Source organism: Lissotriton helveticus, chromosome 8 (genome assembly GCF_964261635.1).
Source record: "Lissotriton helveticus chromosome 8, aLisHel1.1, whole genome shotgun sequence".
Taxonomy (NCBI): Eukaryota; Metazoa; Chordata; class Amphibia; order Caudata; family Salamandridae; genus Lissotriton; species Lissotriton helveticus.
The window spans coordinates 351,400,622-351,427,906 of NC_136069.1; positions in this window are offsets into that span (position 1 = coordinate 351,400,622).

Here is a 27,285-nt window from a genome sequence, read left to right on the forward strand (position 1 = left end):
ACTCATCAGATTTGTTTTTAAAAAAAACACAAAGAACACAAAGAATAAGAAAAGGATAGGTAGCTATATGATGAGGGACATCATATGATTCTCTCAAATATTCAGAACATGTACAACACAGGTAGATAACACACTAAAGAAGGAGTGAAAGGAATTAAAGGACTATTGTGCACTCTCTGTGAACACACATTAACATGCAAGAAGTACAAAACTCACCTTCCTAGTACAGTATGCTTCTAAAGTGGATTCCACCTGTAACATTGGCAAGCATGAGAGAGCACTGTGGTTCACTTAATGTACAGGCTCCAAGTTATGATTTGGTTTGGTTTTGTCCCTCATGTTGACATTTATTTTCTCCTTATCATAAGAACAAAAGCTGGAGGAGCAAGCATCATACCCTACTTCTTTTTTTTTTTCGTTGAGATCTTTTGGTACCTGCATATTGCCCCTACATGGTCAGGCGTCATCCTCCAGACTATTGGTCTGAATAGCTGACATCAAATATTGTGACATAGTCCCTTGCTCATAAGGCATTTTTATGCAAGTGCATCCACTATGGCCTTTGCTTTTCATAAGATAGGGCAATAGCTGTGGAAACACTTTGGACAGTGATAATTAGGCTTCCCTCCTTCAGAGGATAGGTAAGCTCTGGCAGCAGCAGGACAAGCTTTCCACACTGCAGGACACATACACATTCGGTCTCATCAGTGCAGCCTTTCGGTCCTCACAGAACAGCAGATCATTGCAGCAAAGCATGCTTCCTCCTCTCTCAGAAGGCAGCAAGTGCAATGTTTAATTCCTGGCAGAACAGATTCAAAAGAGCAGTGGAAGCTTTCATCGCTCACGGAACATGTTCCATTAAGGCAGGACTGACATGCAAGTTTAAGGCAAATCTCTGGATCAGGTGCTTGATTCAATGAAAAAATGCAAAGGTAGATAAGTGAGTGAATATGCATGTTCTGACACAATTCTTACTTAGTTTGTATCCATAGTAAGTACATGCTAGCAGCTTTAATACCCCCAAACTACCAGAATGTATTTATTGTTAATTCCATAGCAAAATACTAAATATATTATATCATACTACTTAAGTTCTTTTCCTCTCTAATATTTTTAATAAGTTATAAATATGTCAAAAATACACCGGGGGCTGGTTGCATTCTAGAATAAGGACATACCTTAATATTGTAACCAATGGATGTATGACGTTACAACGCAGGCTATTACAACGCCTGCCTTTACAACGCGTTTTTACATTGCATACCATTACAACGCATAGCGCTTTTGGGTGCTGGATAGTGAATAGTTTAATTTACTATTCCAACTCCAATCCCCGTGGACACTAGGGAAGGTGTTGGATAGTAAATTAAACTTATTCCCTATCCTAGAGCGCCCCCCAGTGCAATGCGTTGTAATAGTTTGCGTTGTAATTACCGCGTTGTAATGGTAGTGCGTTGTAAAAGTTTTGTTGTAAGTGATGTTTACCTGTAACCAATATATCTAGGACAAAAATATAAAAAGTATGTATAGGACAGTATAGATTTACTGTTCTTAACTTCTCATATATGTACCTTAAAGGTATATTTGTTTGTGTGTGTGTGTGTGTGTGTGTGTATATATATATATATATATAGTTGAAATACATATATGCAGAGTAAAGTATAGAACATCTATAACATCTATACATACTTTTTTGTCAGTATTTTTGACCTTGATATTATTGCTATGATGTTAAGCCTGGTAATTTATATCTTTGCTTTGCCGACTTAAGCAGTGCATTTGATCTGGTTGACCACTCCCTTCTATGGCCAGTTTTGTTAGAGCTTGGAGCACCAGAGGAAATTATTTTCTTCTTAGCTAGATTATATGATAAGATGCAGGCCTGTGTGCGCTATGGGGTAAGTGGGGAGTGTACCCGAAACTTTAGCGTAAAGCGCGGAATAAGACAGGGCTGTGTCCTCGCCCCGTTGTTGTTTTCTCTATTTATTAACGGCGTAGATTCCGTTCTGAAAACAGTTAAGGCCAATGCTCCCCAGGTTGATGGGTCTAGTGTGCCAGTTCTGCTTTATGCAGATGACGCTGTGCTCCTATCACAAACCCCTATAGGTTTACAGTGCCTGATGGATCGGTTTTCTGATTTTATAGGGGAGAGGAAGCTGCTGATCAACAAGAGTAAAACCTATACTATGATTTGAACTAATAAAAATCATGCCTTTTTTATAGAAGGGGTGAAAGTGCAGCAAGTGGAAAAATTCTGTTACTTGGGTGTTATTTTTTCGTGTGATGGTAATTGGTCCCATGATTTAGTAAGTGTTAGGTCAAAGATGGTAAAAAGCGCCTATGGCATATTTAAATTCGCCTCTAAGATCGGTGATAGGCGAACCAGGGATATGATGCAGATTTATAAGGCAAGGAGTGTCTCTATTGCATTATATGGGGCAGGGCTGTGGGGCTACACCAATGCAGGTTCTTTACAAAGGGAAGAAAATATCTTCCTTAAAAAACTTCTTTGTTTACCTACTTCAGCCCCAACTGACTTGATTCACAGGGAAGTTGGGGTTGCCTATTTAGGTGACCCTATTTTGTTAAGGCCTCTGATGCTTTGGAGAGCTATTTGGCGCAACGAAGAGACAGTTTTTAATCAATTTGTCATCAAGGACTGTCTAGACCTGGATAATTGCACTAAGATACCTTGGCTTAAGTATGTTGTAGACAGCTTTCAGGTTATTTATGGGCTCAACATATTGATAGACCCATGTTCTGTTGGAAATATCCCTAAACAGGATATGAAAAATATTTTTATGTTGTATAGAGCCCAAAAACGTCTAGCAGCTAATGGTTGCCTTATCACAGTCCATCTTTATAATAAATACATCGAAAAGAAGGCTTCCAGCAGTACTTGAGCCTGGTAAAGAGACCAGCCCATAGATTTGTCTTAACTAGACTTAGATTTGGAACGGCTCACGTCCTGGTGGCCTTCCCCCAACCAAAGAAGTATCCTGTTGGCCCTTACCCATGTGATGGGCACTCGAAACAAAGTACCCTGCACTTCATGCTAATTTGTACGCTTTTTTTAACATTAGGGTTGTTTACTTGAAACCATTGTTTGTAAAGTATGGTATTTTTAATGTGGATGACGCCATGAAGCTGATTTATAATATGAACTCTGCGGAAAAATGTTTTTATATTGCTACTTTTAAATGTAAATCTATCCAGTTTAGAAAAAGTATGATATTTTAACATTCGTCTATTTTAATCCGTATTTGCTATATTGCAATATACTTTGCTTGTGTGCTTTTATGGGCATTATTTATTATGTACTGAAAAAAGCTTCATGAAATGAAATGAAATGCTATGATGTTAAGATATAAAGATATTCCCTACTCCACATTCAAGACCCACATCCAAAGGACTTAAATCTCCACGTGCCTACCTATTTCAGGACAAAACCAATCCACAAGTGTCAGTCTCCTCTCTTTACAAAGGCAACATTTAAGTTTGGTTGTATGTCTCATCATGTGACAATGTAATACTACAGTCAGTTATACATTGTGAGATTGTGTATTGACAATTGACTCCATTTTCCTCTAACTACATTTTGTGAGCAAGGTTTCATCTTGTGTCTGTCTGACCATGTCTTTCAGCTGCCAATGCAGGCAGGCCCAGGTTTCTTTCGCATACAGATTGTTTACGTTTCTCACTTCACCTAGCGAGAGAGAGAAGCTGCTAGAAAAGAAGGTTTAAGATGCATACAGTGTCCAAGGATGAGAATGTGAAGAATTCTGCCTCAGCTCTCATTGGAGCCTGGCCAGCTCCATTGAGTGACCTCGACGCAGAGAGTGTAGCTATCACCTACATTGCAGATGAAGGGAGGGGGAGCTTCTTGAAACCGCTCTCCATGTTAGTAAAAAGTATACAGACAGACACTCTGGGCACTTTGACAGGAACTCTCCTGGGGCAGACGCACTGCCCAGAGCTTTTGTGCATGCTTGAGACCTCCTGCCTGAGACTGTCAATTGGTTACCCAGTCATGCTGGCAAGAATGATGCTAAACAAACAGCCGGTGAAGTATTTAAAGTTTTAATTACTTATTCTTGGGTACATATAGCTACTTTCCAATACAATTATTCTTGTGGATTATTGCCATTTGATATATGGGAACTTGCTGCAATAAATATTACCCTTTACTTGGCAAAAGAGTGTTGAGCTTTATTCACATTGTATTTTGGTATACTAAAGAGTGTAGAGTCCTATTTTGAAGAGTGTTCACGTTGTGCCCTGGTATTTTGAAGTCTTGCCTAGGTGCTCTGAAGAAAAGAAAGACAGCCTTCTAAATGATGTTTTTTAAATTTAATTTCTGTTGTAATGTCCCCCTGCATGGCAGGTAGACGTGTCCTCTGACCTGCATGTCCAATTACGAGTATTTGCTATTTTGGTGTTAGGATTTTTTGCATGAGGCTCAGGCTTATCTAGTATGGACTGCCTTTGACAGGAGTCTTGTCTTAAACATGTTCTAGAGGGGCCCACCTAGCCAGCCCTCAATAGTGACAGAGGACCACTGCTCATGCCACAGATTCATGTGTGTATTGCTGTACCATATTTTGTAGTAATCTTCGCGTGACCAGGCCTTTTTACCTGCATCATGGAAGTGCAAGCTTTCTGGCCTACTCGTGGCAATGTTCACCTCTAATGATGCACCCGGAATTCGAGTTCTGACATCCTGAGTGGTTGGATATTTGCATGTGGTATAAATGTTACACTTTATCTGAACATATTACTGAACCAGAGTGGCACAGGGCTGGAAGTTCTATTTTGGAAGCAGTGGCTTGCCCCTGTGAGCAGTATGGAGGTGAGGTCACTTGCCTAGACAGTAGAAGTGTACTACTAACTCTGTAGGGAGGAAACCTAGACACTTGAGTGGGGAAAGAGTAGACATACTCCCCCTTTCATACAGTTAAGCTCAGAGGAAATTTCAACTATGTTGATGCAATTTCTATATCTTTAGGTAATTTCATGTTACGCTTCTTGCACAAAATTCCCAAAATTTCACCTCATCATGTATTTTGCCACCATTTTTCTACCATGACGTGCATTCTCACATCCAAAATGGAGAGGACGCATTTTGTACTGATGTATAGGGCCAAATGTCATATTTGCATTTAATGAAATGACGCTTAATTTTTCATAACTTCACGTACTTAGGCAAAAGTAATTTATGAGAATTTCTTTCACCCTACCTCCGGTGTGGACCGAAGCATTTGATCTTGGTGCTGGGGTCCGTCCTCCAGCAGAGACTCATAAAGAGCTTGATTGGCATGCTCTGACTGCAGCACTGCCTAGACATGGCCTATAGAATCTCTCTGCCTAGACGTTGCCTTGAGAATCCCACTGCCTAGACATTGCCTGGAAAATCCCAGTGCCTTGACGTGGCAAAGAGAATCCCACTGCCTAGACATGGCCTAGAGCATCACTGCCTAGACATGGGCTAGAGGATCCCACCATCATCTATGCCATCACAGCTACCAAACTTGCCCTAGTGTACCCAATTGGCCTGCACCACTGAAGAGATTAACTTTATTCGACAACACTTCATTGGGTGCCGTAGGTGACTCTTGTTGGCGCTGTTATGGCACTGATCGATCTGTGTCTGAGTGGTTCGACCTGCCAAAGAAAATCTCTGTGAATCCATGATGCCAGCTTCTGGGTGCCAGAACGGCTAGGCTCAGTGCTTGTAAATTGTGTGCCAGAGGGAACTTATCATCCAGAAGCAGAAGCTGCTGAACAAGGCATATTGTCCCCGTGTGCCAAAGCACTGTGGCAATGACTTTCTGCTGGCTGATTGGACTCAGCCTTGAAGGTGCAAAGTAGCTGCCTTGGAACCTGTGTGTCTGAATGAGGCTGGACTGTTCCCATGAGGCACAGGGTCGGACTGATTTGCATATGGCCATGTCTGAACTGAGGTGGCAGAGTGGGCTAAAGAACGGTGATGGATTAAACTCAGATCTGTTGACTGAGTGTGAGTGTTTGATTGGTTCAGATGCTCCGTCCATCGCCACCCCCTTTTGTACCGCTTTGTTCGCCATAAGTTGGCAGGGTGTGCTCAGACGTGAGTCCCTTGCTCACTTTGCCACTGGATTCAAGTAAGCCTGGCTGAAGACGGCTGAAATGCCAGAAACCGGTCCTAGGAAGCTTGTTTCCGGTCCAGGGAAAGCATGGCTTGGCAGTTCGGGCTGGACTGTTTCCATGAGGCACAGGCTCAGACTGATTTGCATATGGCCATGTCTGAACTGGGGTGGCAGAGTGGGCTAAAGAACGGTGATGGATTAAACCCAGATCTGTTGGCTGGGTGTGAGTGTTTGATTGGTTCAGATGCTCCATCCATCACCACGCCCTTTTGTACCGCTTTGTTCGCCATCAGTTGGCAGGGTATGCTCAGACGTGAGTCTGTGATGTATTCCTATAGGTTCTGAATCGATCCCCCTATTCCTGACCCTATTCTGGTTAAACAAACCAACAAGTTAACTAACAGTCAGCCCATGAGGCAGAAAACCCCCATGATGCAGATACCGTTATCTGACGCAGTCACACTACGGCACAGGAACGTGTTATCTGATTAGGTCATAACGCTTGCGATCTAATTAGACAAGCGATATTCCTCCAGCCCCTGATAAGGCATACGGAGTTCTCATAACAAATCAAACCTATGACAACCTGGGCAAAACCCTGCGGCCATTGTTTTGATTTCACCGAGAACTTCAGCAAAAGAATGTGCTAACGAGCAAGTCGTATGACATCCTTATTGACGTATCTATGTCCATCCTTACGTCAATCTCGGCACCTTAAAGGTATAAATATTACCGATATTGCCCTATGCAAACACACGCGGTGGTGACGAGACGGAGCAGCCATACTTGCCGAAGCCCAGAGCAGAGCAGACCCCGCTGGCGCAGCCCCGCCTTCCTGACGCGCTGAGAGAAGCTGCTTTCTCCTGCCGAGAAATCCAGCACCGGCGTTTCTGGGTAGCCCTCGCAGGCAGCCTGGAATATCGAGACCAGAGACGAGAGATACCATCCCTCATTCAACCTAGATTCCAGGTACAGAACTGAATAACCCCTCACAGAGAATTCTTTAGTTATTCACTTGGCAAAAACAAACTTAACTTAAACTGTAACTTTCTATTCCCGCCCACGTATTAGGCTTAGGTCAGGTACACGGGGTAGGCGTATTTAGAAACACCAGTTGAGTACGTTTAGTCAAATGTATATGTGTATATAATATATTTTATTCATTTTAAAACATCTTATGGCTTAGAAACCATATCAATGTTTTTACAGTATTATTTTATACTTCTGCTTTTAATGTATGCACTTTACTTAGCTATAAGTATTGCAATAATATCGATCCATTTCTCTTGTATGAGAAAAGAGACTGATCAATAAATAACACCTTTTTATTGAACACGCCCGTCTCTTCCTTTTCTCTACAATCTGATGAGACTAAGAATGCACGTACTGACTGAGTAAAATAAATTGCCTTTTGTTCACACGACTCTCGAGATATACTCTTGATTAGGGGAGAGCAAAGTTGTCATGTTCTATGGTTGTCAGAAACTAAATCCCTTCTTGTCTAATCAGGGAAGTTAAGTCCTTCCTGAACATTCGAGAAAGTTTCTAGTGAACTCTGAGCTAGCTGGCAAACCCAAAACTTTAAGTCTAGTATCGACAGTAGTAGACCTAGTTAACGTCTGGTCTAGGCCTTTACTGCTGTAGGTATTATTCCAATGCGCAGAGCCTATTGGGATGATAGGAACTACACTACATGGCGCCCAACGCGTTTGGAAAGGGCGATAAAACTAACGTAAGACATTTAGAGTAACTCAGTCGTGCTTTCTCACTCAGACCCCTTTTCCCATAATACTCCAAAGACGTCTGGAGTGGGTGAAAGGTTATATCCGCCAGACCTCGCAGGAGGGAACTCCTATGTATGGTTCTTGGTATAAGTCAACGTTGAAGGATACACTGTTCCAAAATATTGTGCATCTAATCTTTGTTTCCATAAGAAACCTGATCTGCAAACAAACAAAATAACCATCCTGTCGGTAAAATGGACAGTGATGAAGAAAGAGAGACAGTTAGAATAGCAACTGAACTCGCAGAAGCTGATGCTACCATGCAGGAAGCAGACCCGAATATAATACTCATTCCGGTCATCAAAAGGAAATCTATAACCATAAAACTTATAGAAAATGGACTGACACCTAGAGGTGGTACAGTCATATTCGTAATTGAGGCACACGAATATCGGCAGACAGAGGTATACTATTCATGGATAAATTTTCCAGCAGCAAATCCTGGAACAAAGTACTTCCACTATTACAAAATAGAGGAACCTCCTGAAACGTACACTCCTTTCGAGGAGGTGGAAGTACCACTCAAATTTCAAGAGCATTTGCTCTTATTTGATGGCGCCCTAAAACATAATAATCACATCACCAGGCTCGGTCCTTTAGGTAGACCAGGAGCAACGTGGCCGGTCCTAGCCGGATACACACCACATCCAGACATCGACGGGATGTCTGCAGCTAACCTGTTAACACAGCTAAAACAATTAATAAAAATACATAGACAATTAGTCCAGTATGTGATGCGGACTTGAACAATTCAGCCAGCGATTAAACTCCCACAGCTGACCCCTCACCAGGGGAACACAAATAAAATTACACCATAGAACATCCAGTCCTGCCTAGGTAAAGTACCGGCTAAACGGGAACAAATACCATTCTGGCTAGCGCAGAAAATCACCCAAATAGAGGCGGTGTTTCCAGACACTACCCCGCTAGAAAAGCACAGGATTCTGACTATCTGTCTTCCAATGGGAATCGCACCACACATTGAGGACTGTGACACTTGGGGTACAGTCTTTGCTTCCATCTACACAAAAACGCACGGTGTTCCATCCATTTCGGTAATACCAGATGTGCTAAAACAAATTCAAGATGAATATGGTCCAGAACCCGCTTTAACTCTTGGTATGAAATTACTGAAAGACTTCAAGCAGGTCTCGGCTATATTATTAGCCAACATAAAAGGTGAAGCAGCAAACGTGGCGATCCGCCAGAGGTTAAAAGAGACAGATATAGCAGACCAACCAGCTGAAATTGCCAGAATCATAGAAAAATCCTATGAGGAACTAGGTAGAGATAGTTTAGGTGGAATACCAGTAAAACCGCAACTAATTGAAAGTCCTGAAAAAATATTTTTTAATAATAATTCTACATCACCAAAAAAGAACTGGGATGGAAACAAACAATCCAATCCTAAAGAAAAGAAATTCCAGTCCCGAGGAAGGTCTCCTAGGCGAAGAGAAAAATCTCCGAACCAAAGACACAGGTCACCTCAGAGTGACCCCTCTGGGAAAAGATATAACCTTAGAAATAGGGATAATATTAAAAAACCTGATAGATATCAAGACATTGATACACGTCCCTCTCAATCTTTTCAGACTTCCTTGCAGAAATCGGAAAGAAGAGGACGATCAGAACAAAGAGAAGAGCACGCCAAGTCCAAAGACAAGGAACCTGCTCAGCTAAAAAAGAAATTACAATTTCCAAAAAAGAAGGTAGCCAGTATCAAGGTAGTTAACAATGCCGAGAATACTGAGGACACAACTGAAAAACGGAGAATGGGCTCAGACAATGCTAGACAGCGCAGCAGAAGTGAGCATAGCTCGCAAAGTCCTTATGAATCATCTGGAGACAGTGGACACGAATGAATATCTTCAAGTGGAAACTGCGGACACCAGAGTTAGCAAACCTCACAAAATATACGAAATAACATTGCGTATAGAGGGGGATAAGACTAGAAAAATAAGGGGACTACTTTGGGAACATCTCTCCAAGGGCTATGATATCCTTCTAGCTGAAAAAGACTGGCCACCAGAGTTTGTCAGGGAGTGCCCTCATGGCGAAGAAATAATTATGCCTGCCTTCTCAAATCAAATTCCAATTCATAAAAAATACACACTTGCTAGAAAGTGGGCAGTGGCTCTAGTTCCTGCTTTATATAAAAATCACGTGGGATGGGATGAGGACTCTCCTCCTCACAAAATCCAGTTAAAATCACAACCAACTGCACAAAGGCAGTACCCAATTAAGCAAGAAGCTACAAAACAGGTAAATGAAATACTAGATCAGCTAGAATACCAGGGGGTGATTGAAACTTGCACCTCACAAATGAACAACCCTTTGTTTCCGGTCTCCAAACCAGACAATTCATACCGTCTAGTTTTGGATTACCGACACCTTAACACATGTTGCAAAACTTTTGCAGTGCAAAACTCACATAGTGCTGCACTAATGAATAACATAGTGCGCAAAAAATACAAAACAACATTAGACATTTCTAATGGATTCTTTTGTCAAAACATAGCACCAGAGAGCAGACATTTAACTGCATTCTCAATAAATGGCACTCAAAAACAATTCTGTCGGTTAGCCCAGGGGTACAAGAACAGCCCGGGGGTATTCTCAGCGAGAGTAACAGAATTACTACAACTATATGATGATGAAGCATTATCTTATGTCGATGACATATACTTAACAGATGATGACTTGGAGACTCACTTGAAAAGAGTGAACACCATAATACTTGGGTTCGCAGCAGAGGGTTACAAATTCAACTTTAAAAAATCCAGAATTGCCCATCTGACAGTCCTGTTCTTAGGATATGAATTATCAAGCGAAGGCAAAAGCCTGGCTGACAATTTCCTAGAGAAATGTGCCGTACTCCAAGCACCTAGAACACTAAAAAACTTACAGTCAATTCTAGGCTTCCTAAATTTCGGAAGAACATACATTGCAAATTACGCAGAAAGGGTCAAACCCCTTTATGATCTGATAAAACCCGATTTTAAAAAGATCCAATTGGACTCAAATACACACAGAAATTTTGAGATCCCTACAAACAGACATGCTAATTAAAACAAAATAAGAAACACATGATAACACACGCAATCTTGTGATTCGAGTCATCCCAGGGAGATGCGGATTCACATACCTGACCTCTAATGAGGGAGAAAAGGTACCAATTGCATTGAAATCACACTTGTACACTAAGGCTGAAATGAAATTTAGCCCAACGGAAAAAATTCTTACCGCAACACAGACAGCTATAGCAAAAGAACGAGCCCTGGCACAAGGTAAACGAATAATAATCGTGACACCGATACCAGCCCTAGAGGCTGTAACAAAAGCAAGCATTCCAAATGCTAAGGCTCTCCATCCGAGATGGATACAATGGGCTAATTCTCTTGCTGCAACAGACGTGGCGTACGAATTTGATCCTTATTTAAAAACACAAGAATTTCTCCAATATGAATTTGAATGTCCTCCGCCGACCGAAATTTTGCCTCTAGAACACTACGGCTGTATAATATATACAGACGGATCAGCACAACCCGCGGTGGGGGGTAAGCAAGCTTACAGTGCTGCGTGCGCGATCGTTAAAGGTCGCTGGCACGAAGGAAAATTTAAACCAGCAATCACTAAAACACAATCTTTAGGAGATTGTACAGCTCAGCGAGCTGAACTACTGGCATTCAAGATGGCGCTTGAAAATACCGATCGAGAATTCCCCACACTCATAGTGTGCGATTCGTATTATTGCGTTCAGTCTTATAATTAATATTTGCAGATCTGGCTTCAGAATGGTTTTAAGGATGCAAAAGGAGGCACAATCAAGCATAAAATGCTCTGGGAACAAGTAGTTCTTTTACAAAAAGAACTACCAAAGACTCACGTGATTCATACGCTGAGTCATCAACGTGATGGCGTTCACGTTGCAGGGAATTCATTGGCTGAGACAGCCACAGCGGCAGCCACTAAATCGGCTCCCGTAGTTCGAAAAAAACGTACATTAAAATACATTGACGGTGAAACAGTACTGGCGGTGAAAACGTCATCAAAAGGCGACTGCTCAGCGTTACCGATCAACTATCCACTCAATTATACATACATAATCGATGCAAACTCCGTCCCTTTTGCTCGAATCCCTGGAGTGGGGGATAGAGTGATTCCAAACATGGACAGGAGAAACTTGTTAATCGCAGACGCACATATGGGCGAGGGTCTCAGACACCTAAAACTAAAAGATTCTCTGGAAGAATTACAATCACGGTACTGGTGGCCAGGCATGAGCCTGCGTCACACCATGTTTGTAAAAAACTGCCCAAACTGCAACAGAGATCGCAGTGGGGAGAGAAACAGTTTAATACCTCGTCGTTTTACTCAAGAAAAAATCAAGAGTATAAAGGAAGGCTTGCGATTAACATATACAGGCTAGTTTACACTTATAATGTAGATCACCAGCACTCGGCTGACGTCTGGACTGTTATACAAAGATTTGCGAGTCTAAATGGCATATACGCTAAGAGCATGCTACGTTTGACCATTGTTTTCACTCTAGCCCTCCAGCCTGAGGGGAAACATGACCAAATGAGCATAGCCCAGCGGGAATCTTCTCACTTCCTTCCTGAGGGTACGGGATGGTGTAAAGAAAAAACCAAGGCATAAAGCAATCTATAACGGAAAAGATATTAGGTTCGGGAGCTGGGTGGGTCAAACATCTAATAAGTGTCCAACGTAGTCTAAATAACTTGCCAAGAAATTCTCTGAAGAGATTCAGTACGTACGAATTATTATTTGGAACTAGGATGTTGATCTCTGACATTGATAGTCAGACTTCAGTGGTGAAAGAAAAAAGCGTTGATATCAAAGACCGTTTGGCTATTTTGCAGGACTTAAACAAAACAAGAAAAGACCTGAGCAACATAAAGTTGAAACAACAGCCAACAACCACTGAAGAACCACCACCTGTCCCAGCAAGACCTGTCTGGATTCCAAAAGTCGGGGATCTAGTCAGGAAAAAGATCGCGGTAAAGAAGGAATTTGGGCCTTCTTACAGAAAAGCAGTTCCTGTCTTGTCTGTCAACGGGACAAGATCAGTTGTACTACCGCCACTTGCTGGAAAAAAGGAGAACCGAGTTGTATCCATCGACCTGGTAAAACCACAACATGTGGCCGATAACAAACAGTAGGCCAAGTGGACTCCCAATAAGTAGCAGAACACCAAGGTTTGCTACCAGTACAGAGGTCCTAACGAAGAGGCTCATCACATTCGAAACGCCTACAGAAGAACAACAAGGACTCAGACCTCTGAAAACCCAAATAAAAACATTTAGCAGAGACACACCAATCTATAATGAAGTACCAAGTGAAAATGCAAGAAACAGAAATCCTGAACCAATTGGAACAATTGACAGAACTGCATCCGGCTACTTCATAAACTTCGATGATTCCTCTGAAGGCTTCAGTGAATCAAAGACACAGCCATCATCAAAAACCTTTAAAGATAAAGCTAAAGAACTTTTGAAACAACTGAAAGAAACATATCTGATTTCTCCATGGATTGAATTTTGGGTGGGTTTTGGTGCATTTATCCTCATACTTTGGCTCATCATGATACTAACTTTGGGACGCTTCATTGAGGGAAAATATGCAAAAATGGACACAGCAAGTCAGAAAATCAACTTGATCCTCAAACCACACACATCTTCACACATCGAGAAAAGAGAACTTTCTTCAGTCAACTTCACAGCCAATCCGATACCTGGTGGGGTAGCCTGGGACAACACTGACTATGAAATTTATGGTCCGGTCGAAATCCTGAAATATCCACACCAAATAAGATCTCATTGAGTGACTTTGCAAAACCAAGCTCATTTGCTGATGATTGGGACTTCGAAAGCATTAATAATATGATGTCTGACTTAGTAATGTCTGCTAAATTTACCAAACATGATTATTTGCAGGGTTCTACAAATTATGATAGTATGTACTGTTATAACCACTATGGTAACCATTTTTTACATAGATCTGCACAACCTAGAAATGTTTTAAATTATAATCAATGGGAACATTGTGCAACCCCTCCAAAAGGAAGCTCAAGGACCTTCTATGACAAATATTGATACTTTTCAGGTTTTAACACAAGTAATGCTGAAGCATTCTATTTTAAATTGTCAAACAAGACAGGGACAAAGACCATGATAACCAACACAAAATTGATATATTCAGACTCATTCTTTGAAAAAATGAATACTTTTGGTTTTGATTATTGGGACAAGAATGTTGAATTGAAAAGTGTTTGGGGTACAAAAGAATGGCAAGTGCAGGGCATAGAATCTATGTTTAGAGCCTGCATGATCCCAGAACAAATGATATTTTTAAATGACACTGTTCAACAAACCACCTGTCTTGGCCTAGCCAAAATCAAAGACTTAAATAAACCGTCTATTCCAAAGCCAACAATGCACAGCAATAGCTCTACAGATGAAGAGATAGACGTAAATTATGTATTAAACCAAAACAGAACACATCCTGATTGGAAACAGTGGTTGATCTGGCCCACAGATACAAATAACTGTCAAGATAGATTCCTGAACAAAACACAGGGGTTCAAAATGACCAGGCCAGACCCTAGATATCCCCAAAGACATCACCCAGGGATAATAACCACCTACAGTGTGGGCAAATTATGCCTTCAATGGCTACAAACTTCCACACTGGCAGAAATTAAACAACACCTAACTTTACTTACTGATGGTGCTGACTTGCGTGATTTCATTATGGGACCGCGCAAACAGCGTCAAAAACGTTTCATAGCAGCCTCTGTATATGCAGCATACAATGAGGCCTAGAAGGTTACTCAAATTGAAACAGCAGAGAGAATACGGGAAATTGACCGTATTAATTTGGAAAAATCACTTTCTGTAGTGGACAATGGGTTAATGACTCTGTCCTCCAGAATTTTTTCTTTGGACAGCATTGTGTCTTCAGCAATCGACATATTGTCGCAAGACTTACTGTTATTACAACACGGTCAGTCCCAATTGCGCTCTATTGTACAGCTTGGCTGGACGTTACAAAATCTGCGTTCAGGCTATGTGCCTTGGCGTTTAATCAACACAACGTCACTATTCCAAATCTTTAACCTTACTGATAGACAAATCAGTATGGCACAAAAGGGTGCTGATTATACAATCTTGAGCATTGAAAAACTCGAAAGATTACCAGTGACAATGTCAGAACGACCTGTCAGTGAATGGATAATACATGGGATAATAAATATTCCAATCTCAACCTTCAGGTTTCAATACTGCCAAAAATATATACAGGCTGGCATGTACGAGAAATTGGGAAAGGGGTACATTAAAACATCATGGAACCTGCCCTATTCACATGCATGTGTCAGTAATAAAGGACAGAAAGTGTTTCTTAGTGGCAATAATTGTGCGATGTCACTAAGCGGCACGCTTCTGTGTAACGGAATTAGTTTGCATGGAGCCTGTGAAGGGAATTCATACAACCTTTCATGTCACCAGCAAGGCGCACCTGCGACAGAAATAGAACCATTCTTTCAAAGACTCTATAATGGGAGTTACATTCTAATTGTAGACCGCAGATGTTGTAGTCTTATGCCCGGGACTCCTTATCTAGTCACTACGACTGCGAAGGTCAAGTGCTGTGGACGCTCATTGTTCCCCAGCTCCTTTCCAGACAGGGAGGCAAGGGCATGGCCCAATTTGAAAATTACTTCTATTCGAATAGATACTTTAAGCAGAATGAAAACAGTGCTTCTTCAGACGCCTACAAGGCTCACGTCATCAAAAGAAACGTATGATCTACAAGTCGCAAGGACGACTGCAGAGATACATTCATTGTTATCAACTAATTCCCCCATACATTTCGCAGAAATACTAAACGAAATCTTAAATATTTCTGATACCAATGGGGTCTCAAAGGTATTTAAGACAGTATTTTCGATGGCATTAACACCATTCAAAGCCATACTGGGTATTTTTCCAGATTTCGTCCATTCGATTTTTGGCGGACTTCCCCTGATCTTGGGACTAATTGCAGGAATCCTATTCTTGGTCCTTATTTTTCGGTATGGCAACCCATGTCACAGACAAAACTCTCGCGACAAGGGAATAAACAATCCTAGCCATTGGATACCGGGACCGGATATCAAAAATCCTGGGACTCTCCCGGCTTAGAGACCTGAACATGACTTGGTTTCTATCATTTCGACCAATGTGGCAAAGATGTGTTTTACCTGTATTAAGGTGTCTGCTATGCGGAGAAGAATGCGTGTTAGACACCTGTCTGACGCTACAATCGGATGCGCCAATGGATGCAGAAACATTGTTGAGCCCGATCAAGGTTCATGCTTTGTGCTGCCCTCAAAGGCTACCAATCCTGATGACGGCATTCGTGGAAGCTTCACCACTACGATTGATGGGTAGTGAAGTTCAAGATGAAAGCAGCATCGATCAGGTACGACCTTCTGTCAGCAATGCAAATCAGAATGTCAATGGAAACAATCATGCGCACGAATGCATGATTACACCTATTTCCGAGTTAGTGGAACTTTCCCAGGAAGCTGTTGACAGTTTTTTCGAAAGCCTAAATGATATGATGTTCTCACCAGAGCAGAAATAGAGACTTTTGAAAAAGCTCGCACACGGCGTTCCCTGAATTCGGCCTTCAACTTTAAAAATAAAGTCACATGAACAATTTTTCCTCCAGTTCACGGACAGCAATTTTTCAGCAGCCCCAAAATATTTTTTCATATTTTTCGGGACACTATCTTCTGCTTAAAGTAAGAACTATTCTTAAAGAACTAAGGTTTCTAAATTTTAGATAGCTTATAGACATTAGCTGCTCGCTGGTATGTTCATAAATATTTTATTCTGTGATGGAATGGTCTCGAACTTTTTTTCTGTATTAAGAGCCATTTCATGTGTAAATTCTCATATACCAAATAGCAATAATGTATACAAATGCGTGATTACCTTAGCATTAGTATACAGCTTGAGTGCATACAATACATATGATTGCAACTTTTCCGTATATTTGAAAATTTCAAAATGCATTTATGTATTTTGGGGTGGTAAGGTATACACAATACTCTATAGTATGTTGTACTATGTTTTACTATGCATAGATTAGTAAATATGACCATAGTTAGCGTGGAGTGGGTGTGATGTATTCCTATAGGTTCTGAATCGATCCCCCTATTCCTGACCCTATTCTGGTTAAACAAACCAACAAGTTAACTAACAGTCAGCCCATGAGGCAGAAACCCCCCATGATGCAGATACCGTTATCTGACGCAGTCACACTACGGCACAGGAACGTGTTATCTGATTAGGTCATAACGCTTGCGATCTAATTAGACAAGCGATATTCCTCCAGCCCCTGATAAGGCATACGGAGTTCTCATAACAAATCAAACCTATGACAACCTGGGCAAAACCCTGCGGCCATTGTTTTGATTTCACCGAGAACTTCAGCAAAAGAATGTGCTAACGAGCAAGTCGTATGACATCCTTATTGACGTATCTATGTCCATCCTTACGTCAATCTCGGCACCTTAAAGGTATAAATATTACCGATATTGCCCTATGCAAACACACGCGGTGGTGACGAGACGGAGCAGCCCTACATGCCGAAGCCCAGAGCAGAGCAGACCCCGCTGGCGCAGCCCGCCTTCCTGACGCGCTGAGAGAAGCTGCTTTCTCCTGCCGCGAAATCCAGCACCGGCGTTTCTGGGTAGCCCTCGCAGGCAGCCTGGAATATCGAGACCAGAGACGAGAGATACCATCCCTCATTCAACCTAGATTCCAGGTACAGAACTGAATAACCCCTCACAGAGAATTCTTTAGTTATTCACTTGGCAAAAACAAACTTAACTTAAACTGTAACTTTCTATTCCCGCCCACGTATTAGGCTTAGGTCAGGTACACGGGGTAGGCGTATTTAGAAACACCAGTTGAGTACGTTTAGTCAAATGTATATGTGTATATAATATATTTTATTCATTTTAAAACATCTTATGGCTTAGAAACCATATCAATGTTTTTACAGTATTATTTTATACTTCTGCTTTTAATGTATGCACTTTACTTAGCTATAAGTATTGCAATAATATCGATCCATTTCTCTTGTATGAGAAAAGAGACTGATCAATAAATAACACCTTTTTATTGAACACGCCCGTCTCTTCCTTTTCTCTACAATCTGATGAGACTAAGAATGCACGTACTGACTGAGTAAAATAAATTGCCTTTTGTTCACACGACTCTCGAGATATACTCTTGATTAGGGAAGAGCAAAGTTGTCATGTTCTATGGTTGTCAGAAACTAAATCCCTTCTTGTCTAATCAGGGAAGTTAAGTCCTTCCTGAACATTCGAGAAAGTTTCTAGTGAACTCTGAGCTAGCTGGCAAACCCAAAACTTTAAGTCTAGTATCGACAGTAGTAGACCTAGTTAACGTCTGGTCTAGGCCTTTACTGCTGTAGGTATTATTCCAATGCGCAGAGCCTATTGGGATGATAGGAACTACACTACAAGTCCCTTGCTCACTTTGCCACTGGATTCAAGCAAGCCTGGCTGAAGACGGATGAAATGCCAGAAACTGGTCCTAGGAACTTTGTTTCCGGTCCAGGGAAGGCATGGCTTGGCAGTTCGGGCTGGACTGTTCCCATGAGGCACAGGGTCAGACTGATTTGCATATGGCCATGTCTGAACTGGGGTGGCAGAGTGGGCTAAAGAACGGTGATGGATTAAAACCAGATCTGTTGACTGGGTGTGAGTGTTTGATTGGTTCAGATGCTCCGTCCATCGCCACCCCCTTTTGTACCGCTGAATGAGGACTACATCATGACTTCATCTCAGGGAGAACCCAGCCACTGTCACCAAAACTCAAAGGATCAGAAGTAGGTTTACTGCATCCGCAAGGCCCGTCTGTTGCCAGCACCATGAAGCCTGAAAGAGGACACTGCCCAAAGACATACACCCATGGTTGCTGCCTTCCAGACACTGCTGAGCTGCTTGAGCTTGCCCGATTTGAGGACTGCAACTGAGTGGCTAGACCACAGCAAGGAAGCCTCAAGTTGGGCATGAACTGTGAGCAGAGGGCCAAACCCTGGCCTATCATGAGTAGACCTGGGCGGAGTTTGGGGAGTTTCCTGCACCAAGCGCTCCGCGGAGGTCGCAGAGTGTAGAAAATTCCGCTCCACGTAGTGCAACAGATTTTTTCCCCCCGCTCGTGCTTGCCAACGGTAAGTTGGTGAGCATGAGCAGCTGCTCGGGTAGAATTTCGACTCAAGTAGCAGGAAGATCAGAGGGAATGGCAGTTTGCACTGCACTCCCCCACTTGCGGAACATCGCAGAGTTTTTTTTACTTCGCTGAGTCCTGCTACAGGCCTGATCATGACACAGACAATGGGTGAGAAACTGAGAGCCAATACAACCAAAAGAGACTGATACCTAATAAGAGGGAAGTACTGCACGTGCACTGCTTAATAACTCCAACTAGACCTTTAGCTACAAGAAGTGTAGGAAACGAGAGGGCGAGAGTGAGCGGGGCCAGCCTTCCTAGCAGTAATCCCCTCGTAACTGCATATTGGTCATCTTTTACTTTTTGTTTTAATGTAGTATTGAGTTTTACAATACAATAAAGTACTTGCCTTTCCTAAAGAGAAGGGATCACTGTCAGAATATTAGTGACAGAAATTTTGCGTGGACAGAATATTTTGTCATAAATATTGCATACCAAAATATTGAGAAGGTAAATAGGTAAGTATGGAATTACTATTCTTAACTCCACATCTATGTGCCTTGACAATATATATATCATTAAGGTACAAGTATGTGGAGTTATTTCTAGTAAAAATGTACTTTCCTACTGAAACTTACTTTCACGATATTTTTGTCCTCGATATTTTTGACGTGACACTTAGTCACAGAATATATATTTTTTTTACTATATTTGTCTAAATACCAAAGAGCAGTACTGGGCTAAACATTCAAGTTAATGTGCTGCTGGGTGCTCGTTAAGCTCTGAGCCTTTTGGACCCCCCCCCCAACAACCTCATCTTTAAGAAGACTGTGCTTCCCACTGCCACAATTGAGATTTAAAGTGCTGAATGGCTTGTAATTGGCCCACTTTACAGAGCCATAGTAGGGTGGATCTAGGGACGGTACAGACAAATGTCCCCAGATCCTGCAGCTGTGGCCCAGTAGCCCTTGCTTGCCTCATGGCTCCCTGAACCAGGCTGATAACCATCCTATTATAATTTTTTGATATTTCAAAAACATTTCTCCCATGCTGATGATCACCTTCTTCAGTCAAGTCAAGTCAATGCTAGTGTTGGATAATCCATCAAAATGAAAAGTAGATCAAGACTATCTTTCAGCACATTGTCTTCAGGTGTATGGCATGTCTATAAACACAGGAGCAAAGAGAGCAGCTGAAGACGCCGGTCACACTGGAAGAAATAACAGAAGGTATTGAGGAAATAAACACTAATAAAACACCTGGGACCAGATGGGCTCTCAGCCAAATAAAACTTATAACAACAAAGTGGCCAGTAGCTTACTATAATTCTACCAAGAAGCTATAGATAAGGGGACTCCCCATTCTACCAAGTTCCATCAGAGAGGATTTGCTGATTGTCATACCGAAGCCAGGGAAAACTCATTTGGGCTGTAGGGCTTATCGGCCGCTCTTACTTCTGCTCTGTCTATGTTTGATATAGCCAGAGAGCAGTTCCAGATAGATGCGGGTCAATTCTCACAACACTGAGCCATTGGAGGTGTAACATGCCAACTGTGTTGCAACATACAGGACGCCGGGTGATGTCCAATACCCTGGTGCTTCTAGTTTCAGCGGGCAAGGCACGAAGAATTATTTCTAAGCTGTAGAATGCCATAGGAGAAGATACACGCAAATATCCCTTATGCTCCCACGCTAAATGGATTTGCACATATTGAATGGAAAAGCACCTTTATGCTATTAAAAAAAATATTAGGTAATACAAGCAGGCGCGCAACGCCCATTGGGCAAATAGGGCTTTATCCCCCCCTGTCGTGCTCTGTAGTTCCGTTCGGGCTGCTGGAGCCTACTGGACACAAGGGATTCCTTCAGCAGACCGCATGCTGGGCTTGCTTTGCAGGCCATCCAAACACCTTCGAAAAGTGGTGGAGGCTCTGTTTTTATTTTTTCATTTCTTCCTGTGCCCCCTGCAGTCGAGCTCTCTTCAGCCCATTTGCAAGGCGTCACAGACTTGTTGGGGGACAGATGAAGGGGCCAATTTGCATCTCGCCTCTCTCCCCACTGACAAACACACTGCAACCGTTCCTTGTCAGAGTTAAGCTTCTAAAAAGGAGAAATAATATACATACCCTTCCCTTTAACATTCAATTGAACAAGACAGTTAGTGGTGTTGTGTTATGTTGTGATTTCTATAGCACTTTCCCAATGCTTGTGAGGCCCAAGGCGCTATTACACTGTGAATAATTTAAGAAGGGTTTTACATTCAATAAAAAGTAAAATATTTATGACATTAGAAAATAAATGTTAATGAACTTTTTTCTTAGTACCTTCGAAACAATTTCTAGCAAAAAATGCCAAATAAAGAACATCTTAAATGAAGGTCATGAGGTTCTATGAATGATTTTAATGAATGCCCAGTCCTCCACGTTCATCCGCTCATTCCAGGAATTGTTGCTTTTAGCACAGTTTATTGTGGTTGCAGTGAGTTTGCTTGTACTACAAAGTGCATCTGGAATTTTCCTTCCATAGAGGCTGCTTTGGGGGTAATTAGATAAACGTTTGTGCCCTTAAACTGCTGAAATCACCATCTTTGCACCTTTGAAGGACAGAACCGTACTTCTCATGCCAAACATTCCAAACACAGGTCTCAAAATACTCACACACTTTTATCTATTAGAATCCGTCGAGAGCACCTGTCTCTCACTCTTCACTTCAAATTCATGCATAACAGCAGTGACAACAAGAGGTGGGCAATCCACTGAAAGCTCGAGCTTGGAGCTTGGCTCTGGCTCAGCTTGATGTCATGTTGGAACCTTGAGCCCGTAATGAGCCAAGCTTTAATGCAAATTCCGCCTTCCTCCCCCCTCTAGCCAGGATGTGGTGTTCCAGCCAGTGCTGCTGATTCTGGAACTGGGAAAGTAGATTCAAGTCTCTGAGTCAGCTCAAAATCGAGTGGTTATGGGCAAATTGCTTAATCTACCCATGCCTATAAGCAATGAACGTGATCTTGTGTAATATAAATCGCAGTCATCTCAAGTGCTCCAATTTTTTTTTTAGGTGGAGGTCACAAAGAGGTAAAAACAAAGCCTTAAGATAAGGAAAGACAAAGAAAACCCCATTTCCTGGCTGATTTGTACAAAATGAAACCAAAAAACCTGGATAAATAGCAGCTTCACTGCTTAAATTGTGTGATCTTAAGCAAAAAATGTATTTCACCAAAACTCTTTCTTCTACATATCTTTTAATAAATACTTCTCAGTGCAACACAATAATGTGACGTATTAATGCCAAGGCTTCAATTGTTAAAAAAATACACTTTTTAAAAATGTTAACAACTTTATCATATTTGTACGTACCATTTCTAGTGTGATATCCATAGCAAACATTTTCAGGGATCAACTCTTGCACGGACTCTAAGATCTGAGCCAGGCCCTTAGTTCGGCTCTCCCTGTAAAGTTACTGCCTCCTCTAGTGACAAAGCATGGCAAGAGCAAAACTGTGAACAACATGCACAATATATACAGAACCTTTAGAGGTCGCATGACAAACACACTTCTTCCATATCACTTGCACAGAGCAGCGAGCTTCAGTGTCTCATAAGGAGTATTAAGCCTTATTGAAATACAATTAAATTGCAGGACAATATAATCGAACCCCTCAGCACTACTGGGCTATAATAATAGCAACACAGACATGAAGAATTCTCTGTTAACATAACATTAGCTACCTTCCGTCTATAACTTTACAGATTTTTCTCAGGCCCTGATTTCAAGCTGTTTTTTTCAATTCCATCAAAGTGCAAATTGAAGTGTGTGCACTGATTGGATTCTGAATTGTGTATCTATAGGTACGATTGGATTCTGAATTGTGTATCTATAAGTTAACTGCACACTTTTTCCATGACAGATTTTGCCGCAAAAACGTAGTCAAATGTATTAGGAGAAAATGCTCAGAAATAAATGCTAAACACTACTTCTGTTTTAATCACAAGAACAACGGTGAGGGAAGAGCACTAAAGCACAGAAAATACACCAGATTTCTCAATAAGTTCAAAATGAATGTTCACTTATTGGTCCACAGTCCGCTCAACACCTCATGTGGATCCACCGTTCGAAGATCCCAAACTGTCCAATGTAACCTCCAATGACTTGAGGGAGCGACTTTAACTTCACAAAAGTGTCACAGGGTCAACGTTGTTGATTCCCAAAGTTTTTCTTTATTCATATATCCAACAAAAAATGACGACAGATTCTTCATTCAATTCCAATGTTTTAGCAAATCAAAAAGCAACCATTAATCAATCATTAAACAGCCGACGCGTTTCGTCCGGTGGCGGACATCAATAGGGCTGTTAAAAATAAATCGGAAAAAAAGAGAAATTCATTACATAACCATAATAATGTACTCTGTATTTACACTATTAAAAATACCCCTATAATGTTTTAAACATTACAACTCTAATAATTGTTCAATAACACCTGCCTAATTCACACTCTAATGTTGAATAATGTATAGTTTAATGAACAGACTAATACGTTCACTATTGCAGAACTCACAAAATTTCTCAAAAGTAAAATGCCTACCTCTCAGTATTAACTATTCACAGAAATAGATTTTCTCCTTCACAGTGTTTATCAAAAATATTTTTAACAGCAATTGACAATCTGAAATGAAAACATCACATTAATATGCATAATCAATACACATATTTCTCATATTGGGTTTCAAAACCCCATTGTAAAGTGGTAAGATCCCAATGTCCCTCTAACCAAAAACTTTTCCCTATTTAGGAACAAGTCTAAACCCCTTCAGATCTGTCATATAAGAATCCATATACCATAAAAAATAAAAAGTTCATATTGTAAAGAAGTATTCTCCCCTATGTACACAGTTCAGTATGAACTCTACTATTAACATGTCTATATCCCTTTAATTCCATCAAATGGGGATATAAATGCCTGCCAGTTTAAAAGTTAATAGAGGTATTCTCACCTATATATATAATTCAATCAGTAGTCAGACCTCAACTTCCCTTCCCACGTACTGTAGATCATCCAATACTGCACACTCAACGTCCTAACTTATTCTCTATCCCACCGTGTAACAACCACGATGAGCTGCTTACCACTCTACTTTACGTGATTCCATACATAGGTTAACATCACTATTGGTGCTTCAAGAATTCTACTCTTAACATATCTGAAAAAACATGTATACAAGATCTTAAGTAAAAAGACGTGCTCGTTATTCCACAGAGTCCTACAAATACTCTCCAATATTAACATGCTATCCTCACCTGATCCAAACAATACCAGTGCATCCGATCCTGTTAAGTAAAAGAAAAACAGAAAAAGTACCCCTGTCACTACCCGTTCTAAATGGCTATTCGAAAAGATAAATAAAACTGTAACCTCCTCGTTTACTCCCTCTTACCTGTTCCAAAATCTTCAAATTCTAATAGCGGGAAGTCTCAGTCGGCGACATCGGGCGTCTCGTCAGGCCTGTGTGCAATTACCGTTCTAGACCTGCCGTTATTTAAATCATCTATCAACCAATCACTGGAGCTCACCCGTTCGTGCTAGAAACAAATCTTTGAGGTTTCCTAACCGGTCCGGCTCGTTTCATATCCGCCCTGACAGTTTCTTTCCGCCCTTCACCATGTAGTGTTTCCGGTTTCTCTCAACAGCAAATCGGCTTACAAAACGTCATCAGCCTATTCCCGAAGGGTTGCCAGTTTCCCCGTTCCCTATCTAGTCCTCCGGTCCACAGTTCCTTAGCCCCAGTAAACACCAGCTGCGTCACCTCCTACTATATTTGGATGCAAAGAAAGCACTATATGTCAATATCACACAAATGTATCCAAGCCAATATATCTAACTTAATACCTTACCAATTATTATTACCTGCTCACATTACCAACCCAAAGTTAACTTACGCTCGGTGAACTCGATATGCGTCTAACTCTCCAAACTTGTCATAAACAGCAAACTAATTCCACTACGTAGTACTGTCAATCCAGAATTAATAATCTGGAAATATACTTTACAATAATCCCATATTCACGGGAAAAGTTAAACCTATCTGTTATATTCTGTATATGCTTTTCTTTCATTTGTTTCTATTATACTGTGCTCTGGATTCTGTGATGCGTGCCAGCATCTGACATCTGCTGTTCCAGATTCTATGTTTGACAGTTTGCCTCTAGATCTTCTATGCTTCAGTCGTGCTGTGCCTTTCTTAAACTATTCATTAAATATTTGTTTTTTGTATAAAATCCTGATCTCACATCATTTTTAATATTGGCGACAAGGATATTCATTCTGCCACGATTGGATAAGGCACAGGAGCAAAAAAATAAAAAATAAAGGATCCAGCGTGAAAATTACTTTGGACAAGTTTTTCGACTCTCAGCTGAGAAAGCGTAATTTTCTATCTTCATTGGTGTTTCTCCGAAGTTTTTCAACTAAAGGTAACAGCTGTTTGGGAATTTTAACTGTTTTGAAGAAAAAAACGGAGTGTGGCTCGAGACTTCAACTTTCAAGCACCTGGATATCGTCAGTGGTAGACATCGTCATTGCTTTGTTGAAGTGTTGCCTGGAAACGAAGATTCAGCTTCAGCTCTGAAGTTTTACTAGGCAACGCGATCTCCGCAGTGACACTGCCGTCGGAATCTTCTATCAAAGAATGTGACGTGCATATGTCATCACGCCTGACGTGAAAGCGCCGTGTAACGTGAAGGCGCCATTGTGATTTGATTAAACGAAACAGGAGACGCTGAGAGGTTAAGAAACTGCCGATCGTTAATCGGAGTATGAGGTACTGTATTTTATATAATCAGAACAAGAGATTCTGAAGGACTAGAAACCTGCCGGTTGGTAACCGGAGAAAGAAATATTGTAATTTTCCCTGAACTCGTGTTATTTGGGAATCCGATTATAGAAGAGGTTTGTTTTTGGAATACACTGCAGCTACATTCATGGAGTGACAAGTGATGCAATTTTAATCATATACTTTCTTCTGACTGATCGAAGAGAAAAGCATAAAGCTTATTTTCCTTCAAGTTCAATATACAGATCGTGACTTCCTTCTAGTGGTTAATTTGGGAAATAACATAGAACTTTCATTTTTTTCTATGTGGATAACAATTTAAATTGTAAGTTATTGTAAATTTTAGTGTATCTTAATTAACATGCAGTTTGATCCACCTTCAAAGTTTTTGCAATCCAAGGGTGATCCACCTATCCCTTGGACAAGATGGAAGGAAGAATTTTTTACTTATTTAAAGGCGATGGATGGTGATAGAATGTCTGCAGAGAGAAAGAAAAATATATTCTTGCATTGTCTTGGTTCAGAGGGGCAATTAGTTTTTCGAACTTTACCTCATGTTAAATCTGGTGGTGACATAAATGTGTATGACAAAGCTATTTCAAGAATTGAAGGAAGGTTTAAGCCAGTAACTAGTATAGCTCTGAATAGATTTAAATTCTACACTAGAAAACAGGAGGAAGGGGAATGTTTTGATGATTTTTTAACTGCTGTACGTGCTCTCTCTTTTCATTGTAACTTTGGGCTTATGACAGACGAGATGATCAGGGATCAAATCATTGTACATGTAAAGAGCAAAAAAGTCCAAGAACAGCTATGGATTTTGGGTGACCCTAGTCTTGAGGTTGCCATTAGTACTGCTAAGGCTTTAGAGCAGTCAGATAAGTGGATAAAATCTTTAGAAAAAGGTACCACTTCTTCTTCTTCTCCAAATTCTGACAAATCCTCCTCTAGTACTGAAGTGTGTAATGTTACCCCTCAAGATTCTAGGAACAGATACTTTAGTAAGAATGATGGGAAAAACAAACAATTTTATTGTTTCAGGTGTGGTAACCCTGACCACATTGCCTCTTTTCCACAGTGTCCAGCTTTGAGTAAGCAGTGCAATAAATGTGGACGCACAGGTCATTTTTCGAAAATGTGTAAGTTACCTGTGAAATCTTTTCAAGTGGGAAGATTTACAAATTCTAATAATTTCAAACGATCTAGTGGAAATGTATCTTTTTTGACTGATAAGGGTGATGTGGATTCTGAATCTGTAATCAAGGAGACTGGTATTGT